At 37.5% G+C, this 13,457-nt stretch overlaps 1 protein-coding gene across 4 annotated transcripts in view; it reads right to left on the reverse strand.

Annotated features, from left to right (window-relative positions):
• The window catches only part of LOC105226019 (PH and SEC7 domain-containing protein), a 50,912-nt gene that overhangs the window by 22,734 nt on the left and 14,721 nt on the right, over nucleotides 1–13,457 (reverse strand). The window lies entirely within an intron of this gene.

Consider the following 13,457-nt stretch of genomic DNA (forward strand, 5'->3'; position numbering starts at 1 on the left):
TTTAATAAAAAAATTGTCCAAGATTTAATTGTTTCGAAAAATGAACAGTTCTTAAGGAGAAAAGGACGTGTGCAAAGTCGATATCTTAAAAATTTGGAGGCTCATTCGTGTATTAATAAATTCATACGACACCTATATTCATTGATAAACTTTCAACTTCATCATTTATTCAAAATTAAAAAACACAACTCTTCTATAATTTTGCCTTGACTGTCCCTGAACAGAGGGAACGTTACAAAATGGACTCAGCTCGACAATCCGCAGTACTGGGATAGAAGCTCGTTAAAATATGAATTGCTATGGTGGCATAATACAGTTCCACAGTACCTGAAATAGAAGCCAGTTTCAAACCAATATCAAAAGGCTTTGACTGCTCAACACCGAATGTCAAAAGACTGGGTGAAGTTCTATATTCAAAAAATAAAGGAAACGCTATCAAATATACAGAGTGACGCCATTTTTCGATTAACGAAACATGAATCAGCTACTGCGACCTAACTTATTGCCGAAATCCATTACATGCAAAGTCCATTATTCTGCAAACGAGTATAAAATTACCACCAATCAAAGTGAACGGACGAGATAATTTATTGCAGGTCCAGTCACATATATACAATATTACAAACTTTTTTATGAATATAACTCATGCTAATTATTTATTTGCAAATTGATAATATAGATTTTTGAACGGCTAAAGTATCGTAGTTAGACTTCAATGGCAACCCTACCGAGCACCATGTCATAACATAAATGAAAGAGCGAACTATGAGCGAATGATATTTTGTATCCTCAACGACTCATCAAAACTACTGTGTATATACATATATACATAAATATATGCAAGCATGCATGTTTGGGAGGCATTCCGTCTCTGTTTTTTCGCAACACTTAACCACTGCGATGACAAGTTGGAATTGAGTATTCAGTCCTTAATGTGCTCAACTGTATATCCCATGGCGACTCAGCGCGAAAAAGCAGCTGGTGAAAATTTCAACGAAATGAAACCACGCCGACACCGCTTGATACGACAAATTCGAACCGAACCCACACATTCGTTTGGGAATATCAAGCAGCGCTACAACAACAACACTCTCTACATACTCGCAAGTGTGTGCGCATTAACACTTCCACTGTCAAAACCTCAAAGCCCAGCCCGGCCCAGTGGGAATTAACGCGATGAGGCTCAAAACAAATTAAAACATCGCATCACTAAGCAATAGCGCACAAAAAGGGGTATGAGTTGGGAACAAATGCGAGCGCGAATGCCGCACCTATTTTGCACCTATTTCTATGTTTCTTTAAATTTTTGCACCACCTGATTATAACTGTGTTGCGACACATGCGGCTAAGTCAAAAAAACAGCTGTGGCGACTCCCACAAACTCGCTTACAACATGAATGTGCGTGAAATGGACTCACTGCCTACGACTAAACTATTGTTGGCAACAAAGCGGAACCAATATTAATAACGAACGGGCGGGCGTGAGGTTAGCCACCAGCCGATTAGGATAAGCCCGAATGCATTTGGCGTTTGCGTGTAGGAAATTGTTTTTTCTTTCTGATTTGTTTTTAATTAAAACTAAATGACGAAGAAAAGAAACAACAAATTATAAAACAAAAAATACCTTCATGGGCAGAGGAGGCAAAATAAAAATAAACAATATGAGAATTATAATTAAAAGTTGCATTGGTCAGCGGATGAGCATACATACATACTCCTTTGTTTAGTAGGAGGGAAGCATCGAAAGCCGGAGTGCGGAACTTTAATCCGCTAAACCTAACCTACTCTCAACTCAAGACTCTCCCATGGAACCACCAAAAAGGTATTACTTAGTGGGAGTGACAAGACATTTTACGTCTCCTCCATAGCAGGGACGGTAACTGTCTTAATTTAGTCATGATGGAAGTTGCGCTTCACAAACAGCTGTGCACTTGTCAATCAAATTTTCCACCGTTAAACTACCGCCCAGTACAGTTTCTAACTTTCCCCTTATGTTTAGAAAACGAGGACAATGGAAAAATACGTGTCCAGAGTACGCATAGAACAATATTTATGACATATTTCATTAGCCAAAATTGGATGCACATATGTAAACACATACAATATGTGAATGATTTCAAATTCTAAAGCCCTAAATTTAGCCTGTCCGTCTAAGTGAGCTTCCCATATGGGGACGTGGAACACCGAAATGTATTCTTAGAGTCAGAACTATATTTCTAACTAATAAATGCGAGCCAATATCAGGCAATAGTGAATAAATGAGAAAGAGCTTATAAGTTTCCGTTTGAGCCACCGCGAAGCAGACGGCACCAACGCGAGACAATCATTTTAAGGATTGTTCTAAAAAAAACTGTCACAAAACACCAAAAATTAATGAGACTTTTAAAAATTGGGGACTATAAATCGCACACAAAATTATTTTGGCAAATTTTATGAAATCTTGTTCGCGAATCAGAGATAATCTAAACAAAACATCACCAAAACGTTCTCATGTCCGGTTATAGAAATTTGTTTTGTATGAAAATAATAATGGAAACGTTGTCATAAAATTTGTCCAGTTATGGGGTATGAGGACTGTCCGTAATGTGGAATTTTACTGTATACGCAAACTAATCAACATTTTTCACATATCTAAATGAAATTTTGTACACGTCAATTTCTTCTCCAGAAGCAGTCATTTGTTGAAAACCATAGATATCGGACCACTTTAGCATATAACGGGTTTTCCAATAAGAGTGGTACAAAATTTTTATATAAAACAAAAATAGTTTGGGATATCAGAGAATTTCCTTATTCCTATGAAAGTACATTCGATGCCATTCTGTACGGACATTTTCATGGCCACCATGGGCATGCTTTGCAGAAGTCCAGACGGTTTTCAAGCATAAATCGGCCGATACTATTGCATTTTCATGTTCGATATTAGTGCGAAGTTCATCAATTGTCGCTGTCAAGGAAAAATAGTTTAACGGTGTCAACTCGTACGACCGAGACGGTCAATTGACTGGGCCATTTCGTGAGATAACACGTTCCCCAAACTTGGTTTTCAATAAATAGATTATGACATTCGTTGAGTGGCTTATGACGCCGGTTGGAACCGGCATCACGGAAGAAGTACGGACCAATGACGCCGTCGGCTCATAAACCGCACCGTTTTTTTTCGGGATGCAATGGTGACTCATGAACACGTAACAGCGCTTCTGTTAGAGTTTAAGTAATACTTCTCTGAAATATATTACACACAGTTCCAATTACAATATTATTGAGGTCAATTAACGGTACAACAACCAAATTAATGATTTATAAAAATGTTTTAAGTTTGTCAAATCAGAGATCACAACAAGGGCCTGAGTCACTCACACAACTATCGTCACTTGCGTATATTTATGCATGATAGTGCAGATACAAATTGGACGCACTGTTGGATAAATCAAACTAAATGAGAGTACAACAACTAGGGATGTCCGCTTGATGACTTACAATGTTTACATATGTATATATTTCAGTAAGTAATGTGGTGAATGTCATCAAAAAAGCAACCATCACCACCATGGGGTATATTTATTGTTTGGGCTGTTGTTGTCGCACTATAAAAGAAAACACATTAATTTAGACAATGCTTGGCTCAAGGTCGACAAGGGTGTACTGATTGAAATTCATCACTGACCCTTCACAACACGCGCACCAACAACGCGCGTCGTATATAAAGTATACTAACAACAACAATAGCAGCAGACACAGAAATCAGCAAAAGTGAGATTTGTCACTAACTTACACGCTGGCTGCTTCACTTGGTGGTTCACACGGTTGAATGACAATGAGTGAAAAGAACACCCCCTGCCTAACCAAAACGAAGAAGAAGCAAGAGGAGAGTTCAGGGCAAATGCGGCGTTAATAAGTGTTCGTGTATGCCTAGATGAATGTACACGTATGTACGTATGTATATATATATATATGTATGTATATATATATGCACAAATAAAGCAGAGTTTGTGTAGGCCCCTTTTATTGAAGTGGTTGGATTGAATTTGTTTTCGAGTGCAGCGATCAGCTCACACATGCATATGTTGTTTATGTGTTTATAAGGAAAAAAGCATACAAAAACAAAAAAAAAATTGTACTCATTGCGCAACGGCCTCCTTGGGGCAAGTGACCGCATCGTTTATATAAAGATATTAAAATGAAATCAAATCAAATATTTATATATTTTAAGTACTTATTTGTACATGTTTATATGCATGTGTGCAAAAGCACATAAATTATTAATAATAATAAACGTAACGACCAGTATAATTCAATAAAAATTTGTAAAAGTCAGTAAAGTGGCAAAAGAGAGCGAACAAATGAGGAGCGCGCACCTTTTAAGTGACGACAGAGTCCGTAAGTGACATAAGTGGGCGGTGGCAAATATAAAATAAGACAGCTGTTGTGCCGAAAGTGAAAATATTTGCATTTGTAAACAACATGAAAAGCGAATTAAGGAAGTGAAAGATATCTTCATTAGTTTAAATATAATTTTTATTAAGAGGACAAATTTGTTGAAAATACTTAAAACATACTTATACATTTAATGTACATATGTACATATGTGTAAACATATTAATTAATACACCAACCCGTGACCTGTTCGAAAGTTTCCCCCTATTTAAAGAGGGCGCTACAACTTTTAAGCCGCTTCCGAACACTTAATGAAATGTGTGTGGTTTAAAGGTCCCCAAATGATTGCCATTCAACGAACTTAAATATGGTGATCGTCAAGCTTCGGCGGTCACATCTTGATGAGGTCTGATATTGAATGAGGCAAGTCGTAAGATTTATGACACTTCTTGAAATTTTCTAAAGAATGACGACGATTAAACGACTCTTAATTTTTTTTGTTATCAAATTTCAATATTTGTCTTATTTTTATTTTTTTTTTTAAGATGCCCAAAAAGCAAAAATAACTAAGAACCACAATTAAAATTTTAATGCATTATACTCAATGAATGCAACACAGATAAATATAGCTAATTACAAGTTATATTAAACGTACATTTCATAGCGAACAATCTCCACATAGTCTCATTTCTTAAAGCCAGGAAAATACGTTAAGGTGTAAAACCAATCATATATAGAGGAGTAAAGTCAGCCGGATGTTCGAAAATCTTTATATTAAGTATGTATATGGGGGCTAAGGAACGTATTGGTCCGGTTCAACCCATTTTTCGCATACAGGCAAGCCATTATAAGAGAAGGTTTATCCCTTAATCTCAGTTGTATTTACAGACAATTTCGATTAAATGTCAACTATAGGTACCGGGGTCTAAATAATCGGTACCTAGGGGCTTGAACAGTTTTTGTTGAATTTAAACAATTTTTGGTCATAAGGTGTTAGTGTGTGACTAAAGGCATTATCCGTGCAAAGTTTTATCCCTGTGAACTGGAAACTGAACGAGTCAAGTGGAATTTAAAATTGTGTTATATGGGAAGTAGACGTGGTTATTGTCCGATTTCGTCCATTTTTATATACAATGTGACATAAGAATGTAAGAATCCACGTACTAAATTTTGTCGAAATCGGTTAGTCGGGCTTTCTCATACCATCTCGGTGGTAAAATTTAATGTCTCTGGCGTACTTAGTTATTGATTTATCGCGCTTTTAGTAGCTTTTAACAGTACCGTTATATGGGGAGTGAGCGGGGTTATCCTCCGATTTCATCCATTTCCACACTGTTGTTAAAAGTTGTATTTAGCAAATTTGGTTGTTGTAGCTTAAGTGGTTTAGGAGATATGTACTTATGTACATTAAACTTATTAGTGGCCCACTATTTCAAAAAATTTTGCCAACAGGTGCCCCTTGCTACTGCGATCCCCTGTGCCAAATTATAGCTTTTTATCTTAATTTAGTGGTTAGTTATGACACTTAATATGTCATAGGTTAATGGCGATTTGTGGGCGTGGCAGTCGTCCGATTACACCCATCTACGAACTCGAAATTTGTTTGTACTAAGGAATCCACATACTAAGTTTCATCAAGATATCTCTATTTTTACTTAAGTTACAGCTTGCACGAACGGACGGGCACTGGTTCCTTGAAAAATTACTTTTCCGATATAGTAAACTGTCTAAAACACTTAGAGGACAAGCTTTCTTTTTCTAGCCGTCATATAACTTCCTAATATTGTAACCAAATTGTAAACAGTCTTTACACGAATGTCAGAAGCTTGCACCATCCAAGAGAAATACATAATTTACACCATTTACTTATAGATATAAAATATATAAGACGTGGTCACATTTGATCTAATGGCATTTCACTTTCACTATTAATGAGAGTGCCTGGTCCTTATGCCCATTAAAGGCAAGGATATAAAAAAAAAGTATGACGTAATCTTATTTTAATAACCGCCAACAATTATAGCTTCACTTGCGAGTACAATAAAATATGTAGGCACGTCGTTTTATAACTTGATCCTAATGACCTCAATTCGTGGCTGCATTTATTGAAAATCAATGTTATAGGCGCCAGCGCAAGCCGGCAATTATACACATCTCTATACGTGTGTAATATTAAGTGTATGCGACTGTGTGTGTTCATGTGAGTGGCGGCGTTGGAGTTGATGTCTTGGCTGCAACCACCACGTTGAGCAAAATGCACGACAAACAGACATAGAAAGCGACAAGCGAAGAGCAAGCAATGCATAAATAGCTGAGCAATGAGTTCAACCACCTGCAACCAACCACCAGCTTGTGTTTCATACATATGCTTCATTTACATACACACACGTACATCTGAATTTGGCCTAGTCAGGCAATGCATGTGGCAGAGTTCTTGAGCGCTGGCGCCATCGGCAAACCGTTGCTGCGCCTCAGTAACGTCCATTAAGTGGAGAATGCGAATAACTGCGCGTAAGCACCGGCGAAGCGCATTTTGGCTTGACGTTGATGTCTAGTTATTGCAATCATTACAACTACAACAAAACTAAATCAGATGTACTAAAATACTAAGTAAAACTTCTGCATTGCGGGTGGTGGGCAGCAGCAACAGTCACCCCTGCAGGCGTTGATGAGTGAAAGCAAGTAACCTCCGGGCTAAAAGACGAGTGACAGTGCCAGCAGTCTTACAATTTCATTATTTATATGCTGTTATAAAAAAAATGTATGCACAAAGTCGGCAGAAAATGAAAAATGGATATTGTTGCTGTAGTAGGAAAACAAAAGCCGGGAAAAAATTGTTGGTATGTAACAACACTAAAATCCAGTTCATACTTTATTTACAAACCCAACACTATTGCCTAAAGAATATATAATAAATATGTTTTTATACACTGAACAAGATATACTAAGTTTGCCTGGAAGTTTGTAATACGTCGAAACGTCGGAGACTCTATAACGATATATACATATGTACTATATATAAATGATCAAAGTGACGAGCTGAGTCCATGTAGCCTTCCTGTTTGTGCGTCTGTATATACGCGAACTAGTTCCTCAGATTTTGAGATATCGTACCCCAATAGTTACTCAACCGTAGATATAGTAGCTGTCATGTAAGTAAACTGGCCGAACAAAATCAAGTTCTTGATTTGACAAAATATCTTCACGAAATTATTTATTATGATTATTGTCCAAGGCAGCGCTATAATCTCCGGATATATTATGCAGACCGGACCACTATAGCATAAAACTACCATACAAGCTGACCGATAAAAATCAATAAAAGTATATTTATACTTAATTGTATTCAACATCACCTTAAATGTAGGCAATAGCTTTTATAATCTGTTAGTATTTTTTTTATCTGATCTAGACATCGATCGCGAGTCGAAGCTTCAGTAAAATGAAAGCCGTTGTAAAAGATTGACAGTTATGACCAGTAAATTAGAAAAGGTTATATCAATAAACTGTATTCCCTTCCTATATCAAATGATTTAAAATTGTTTTGTAACAAATCTTAACATTCTTCTTCTTTACCAGCGTGGACACCGATTCCGCGATTAAAGCCAAGTTAACAACAGCGCGCCAGTCGTTTTTTCTTTTCGCAACGTGGTTCCAAACGAAGCCAGTTCCATCTTCACCTCGTCTTTTCAATGGACTGGAAGTCTTCCTGACGTGGGAGCCTAGTCGCGAATGTGACGACTGTTTGTTTGATGACAGGAGATATTTCGTCTGGAGAAAGTAGAACTAACGGCGCGGGTGTTGAGGCCAATGATATCAATTCAAAACTTCATTATTCTATAGATTCATCACCACCCAATCATTGGCAAAGCGAGATAGGATTTTAAGACCGAATATTCCCGAAGCCAAATGAAATATTACTACATAATCAAATCGGTAGCTGCCTCCACATTAACGAATACCAACTAATCGTTTCATAGTACCCAAAAGCACTTAGCTTTCAACAAGAAGTTTGACTGCTTCTTATATTCCTGACTACTGTCTTATATTTCTAATATTTATACCAGCCCACAATTTTGATCTTATTCTCCTCTCTCCAGTTTCCTACACAACCTAGATTACCTACTTGAATTTTTTTAAGATTACGCATTCTGAGTCAGTCTGAAACCGTGTTGAGGTTTCATTCTTCGACAAAAGGTAAAACCCGACGTTCACTCGTCTTATCACAACAACTCAGCAACTCGGCATATTGTGAGCTTGTTGTCCTTTCCAATTACTAGATATAATATTATTGGTAGCTCGTCACACCGAGGGGTATCGACGCCATTCCACCCAACAAACCGACTTTGCGCTTGCAACAACTAACTTTTTCAAATAAACATCCTATGTCTTATACAAAAGAAAAGCTTCCACCATCCGTTCACCCTTTTTGCGTATGTCGCCAGGCGGTGATTGACAGAGTGTGACGGCTGCTGCAAATCCACCATTTGATGGCTGACTTTAGACGCGTGATCTGCGCTCGTGCACTTCGCTGCGTACGCACCAATGCTTTTTTGCATTTTCTCCGTCAAGTCAACTCACAAAGTAGGTTACAATATTGCCATCTAACTTTTTGCCATGCAGTGTTGTTGTCACAACTCTACAAGCCACTCGGCACAAGTCCATGCACACACTAACGATTATTGACGATGGTGAAATATTGGTTTTTGTTTTGCAAAGTTCTTCCGGTTTTGTTGTTATTGTTACCGACAGCATTTTCAAATTGTTAGCTTACTTCTTGAAGCGTTTCTATGAAATTGACTTTTTTAAGTAGTTTGCTACTTATCGACAATTTTCTTATAACACACACCAATACATACAAACAAATGCATGTTTGTTAATGCATGTACATATGTATGTATATGGTATATATCATTAATGTTACATACATTGTGGCACACGCCAACAGTTCACAACTGCTCGCCAACTACCGCCTGGCATTAAGTTACACGCTAAGAACTATTGCAATTTAGCCTGAAAGTCTGCCGAGTGCGCATCGTGTGTGTGTGAACCTGAGGGTGTGTGAAGTGGCCGCACCAAAGCGAAATGAAATTGCACGCAATCTCTAATGAACGCTTACATACTCTTCTGTATGTGTATGTATTTATGCTGTTGTTGTAATCGCGCTTTTAGCTTCTTAAACGCAGTGTGGCATGACCAGCCAACAGCATGTGGCACCAACTTAGTGGGGCAAAAATGCACCCCAAAGTTATGTGCAAACGCGGCTGAGGTGCATGCATTGGGTAGACTTCGCTCGCGGTAAATCATTTTGCAGCGAATGATTACACGCTTCAAGGAGTCGTGCTTTGAGTTGGGCGCGCTCGGTTGGTTGCGGCGAAATTAGAATTCGCTACTAAGACAGGGCCCGACATGCGCAACATTAGACGAGGACAGTTCGCTAAAACAAGGGGGTTCGGAACAATAAATTCAACTCTGTACCTTTTCTTTTTCTTTACAGGCGTAGACACCGCTTTGCACTGATCCACTCGTTTCTTCTTTTCGCAATTCGGGGCCAATTCGAGATACCAAGTGCAACCAGGTTCGTCTCCACCTGATCTCCGGAGTGGAAGTTTTCCTGGCTAGGTCATGTCGTTCGAAGGCTGAAAGCACTCCAGTTTTGAAAGCATTCGTGCAGTATCCGCCGGGAAAAGCAGAGAAAGAGGAACTCTGTACCTAGCTCTCATTTATTTGGCATCCGAAGCAAGCCCCGTAAAAATCGAACCAACTAAAAACTTAATTATTGTTGTTGTGTGGCATCAGGAATCATCCCTGCGGTAATTAACATAGGTGCAGCCGAGTTTACAGTCTGCGGCCAGTTACGTAAACACAACTGCCACTGCTAGTTAACACTAGTCCATGATAATGGCTAGAACCGTTGTTTTTACTTATTCGTACCATATTCAGCTTCAGCAAGCCTTTAACTTCAAAGAATTTATGAAAGAACTGCAAGATCAGTATCAAGAAGTATTCATCCCAATTTAGCGGTTTCATGACTTGGAACTTTTGCCTTCACAAAGGTGATGTTTTTAGTTAGTTCAAATTGAAAAACGATTAGTCTGATCCAAAAAATCGATTTTCCGCGGTTTCATCTGAAGTTTTCAAGCAAAAAATAAAACCAGGTCGCATTAAATAAGCACGTCCTTTGAACAAATTTTACAGCTATCTCATTATTTATCTGGAATGAAAATATAGGATAGATAGTATATTATAACTGTTTTCTCCAATGCAAAAATGTCTCCCATTAAAAAAATCATCGGCTTATCCAACAGTCTGCTTACTTAGCAGTAAGAACGCACACCCTTTTCGTGAATGAGCCAACGCTTTGAAAGCGTTCTAAATTCACCGGTCACATAGGGGGCACATGGAATTCACTAGTTAGCCGTAGATAATGTCTGCCACAGCGGACTTAAGTGAGTATAACACTTATTTCATTAAGATATTTACTTTGATTGAAGTTAAAAGACATTGAGTCATAGAAACTGAGTTCATATGTACACAAATTAATTAATTGAAAGTAGACAGCAAAGCAATTATCCTCAATAGCTAAGGATGCGAATATTGTAGTTTTTAGTAGTAGAACGCGTAGTTTAATGCACTAATTTCTGAATATATACAATTTTTAATATTACGAAGATAGTATGCTTTTTTTATTCAGTCACCTTCCGTTGACTTGAAATGATTTAGATCTCAACAAAAACCACTTATCAGCTACTTATTAAGCTCGTAATGCTAGCGAGGTGGAAAAAATTAAAGAATTTTTTGAATGCTGATCATTTTTACACTTCTTCTACAAACCTTTTTTCCGTTTAGCTGTTGGCATTGCATTTTTTTATCTTATCTGAATAAAAATTTTTGTTTTATTTGCATTTGTTTTTGGCATTCTCTTCCATCTTCTTTAGAGTAATGTGTGCAATATTTATTTAGCACAGCTTTTGTAAACACATTAAAGATTTTGCATAATTTTGCATGTTTACACATTAAGAAGAAGTCCACTAAAAAAATATACGAAAATGTTTTAAATAAATTTTTCAAATTTCTCCGCAAAAAAAAATCGATAAACAACGAAATTCGATAAGCGATTGGGAGCATTTGCAACAGGCTAAGTTGCCTGCTTTTAAACTTGAAAGAACAAACTCATGTTATAAAAATTATTTTTATTTCTTATTTCCAATACGAAGGCTCCAAAATGGCAAACTGCATATTATTTATATTTAATTGGAATTGCAACATATTTGACAGAAATCTTTTCTCTTTTTGCGCATAAATTTATATTTTACATGCACGTTGTTTATTATTCATGGAAAATATGTTCTGTTAAATTTATTATTACTGACATAACTGACTTAGACAGTTGACATCTGCTATGTTTTCTACTTATGTGTATATTATGTATATACAAATACATATTCAAATAAGGTAGGTGTGGGCATTACTGAAAGGAAGATTTGGAATGCTTCGAGCTGATTTCTAGGAGCCCAACTTTGACTTCAATTTCAAAGCAAAAAAAAACAATAAATTATAATCTATTAAACTAATGTTTGGCAAAGTCAATAATTTTTTCCATTTTTCCCAACAGTGCTCTCAATTTTTTAATACAAGTTCCAAGAGTATTATCAGCAACAACAATGTCAGCATTGAAATCCAACGTCGAATAACTCTTGCCAACAGGTGCTACTTCGGAATGAGTAGCAATTGAGAAGTAAAGTTTTCTCTTGACGAAAGAAACCAAACTCTATAAGTCCTGGTATATGGCGCAGAGGCATGGACGATGACAACAGCTGATGAGTCGGTGTTACTAGTTCTCGAGAGAAATGTTTTGCGGAAGATTTATGGTCCTTTCCGCATTGCCCACGGCGAATACCACATAACATATTTCAGCGAATTAAAAGACAGCGGCTATGCTGGCTAGGTCATGTCGTCCGAATAAACGAAAACACTCAAACTTTGAAAGTATTCGACGCAGTACCCGCCGTGGGAAGCAGAGGAAGAGGAAAAGCTCCACTCGGTTGGAAAGACCAGGAAGAGAAGGACCTAGCTTCGCCTACTCAGTAAAAAAAAAAAATTAATACACATTTTAAATATCAACATACACTATAGGAGTGAGTTGAATACTTTTCAACAACTCGAAAAGTCAGCGAGTTTTATCGGATATGAGACAAAATAAGAAATTCGTTAACAAAGACATAGAAAAAATACGTTTTTTTATTATTTCAACAAATTTAATACAATTTTTGAGAAATGCATTTGAAGACTTTGAAGCCAGTATCACTCCACTTATACGAGTACAACTTCTGAGAAAGCTTGAAACCTCACAAGACACGTCAACAGATGTCGGATGACATCATGCACACTAAAACCGGAAACAAAAGCACGACCAAACATCTAGCAATTGCTAACTAAGCTACGATCTGTTAATTGCGGTTAGGATTCAGATGTACCCAAAAGAACTTTTTCTAAACTTGATAATTCATTTTTACAAAAACTCAACGCTAACCGAAACGACATTCATGAAAATATCGAAAAGGAAATGCGATTGTACTCTCTTCCGCCAACAAGCGATGAACACGAATACGTAAAACAAAAACAAAGAAAACACACAAAAATAGAAGTATTGACATAGCAAACAAGGAAAGTGACACTGGAAATCCGATGAGAGGCGTTTAAATTTACAAATTGGCACGTGGGCGAGCAAGAGACGGCAGGGCGGATATGACCCTACATATAATATAATCGCTGGCGAAGTAAGTTGGTGGGCGGAGTAGGAGACTAGTGCAAGGGCTTAGCTAAGCAAGCCAACAACCCGTAAGTTGACAACTGCTAGCGACTACAACAACAATACTGGATACGACAAAGAACAAAGCCAATGATTAGTGCAGTGACTGAGACGCCGAGGCGGACGTAGGGTGTGCACACAGAGGGCGAAAGTTCATGAAAAGTTTTCGTGTTGGCTCTGTGTGTGTGTGTTGGCTGTCAACAACATAGACAGCGCGGTTGAAACATACTCAGTTGACATCCGAACCGTACACAAAGTAAATTCACTT

The sequence above is a fragment of the Bactrocera dorsalis genome, chromosome 2, assembly GCF_023373825.1.
Source record: "Bactrocera dorsalis isolate Fly_Bdor chromosome 2, ASM2337382v1, whole genome shotgun sequence".
Classification (NCBI taxonomy): Eukaryota; Metazoa; Arthropoda; class Insecta; order Diptera; family Tephritidae; genus Bactrocera; species Bactrocera dorsalis.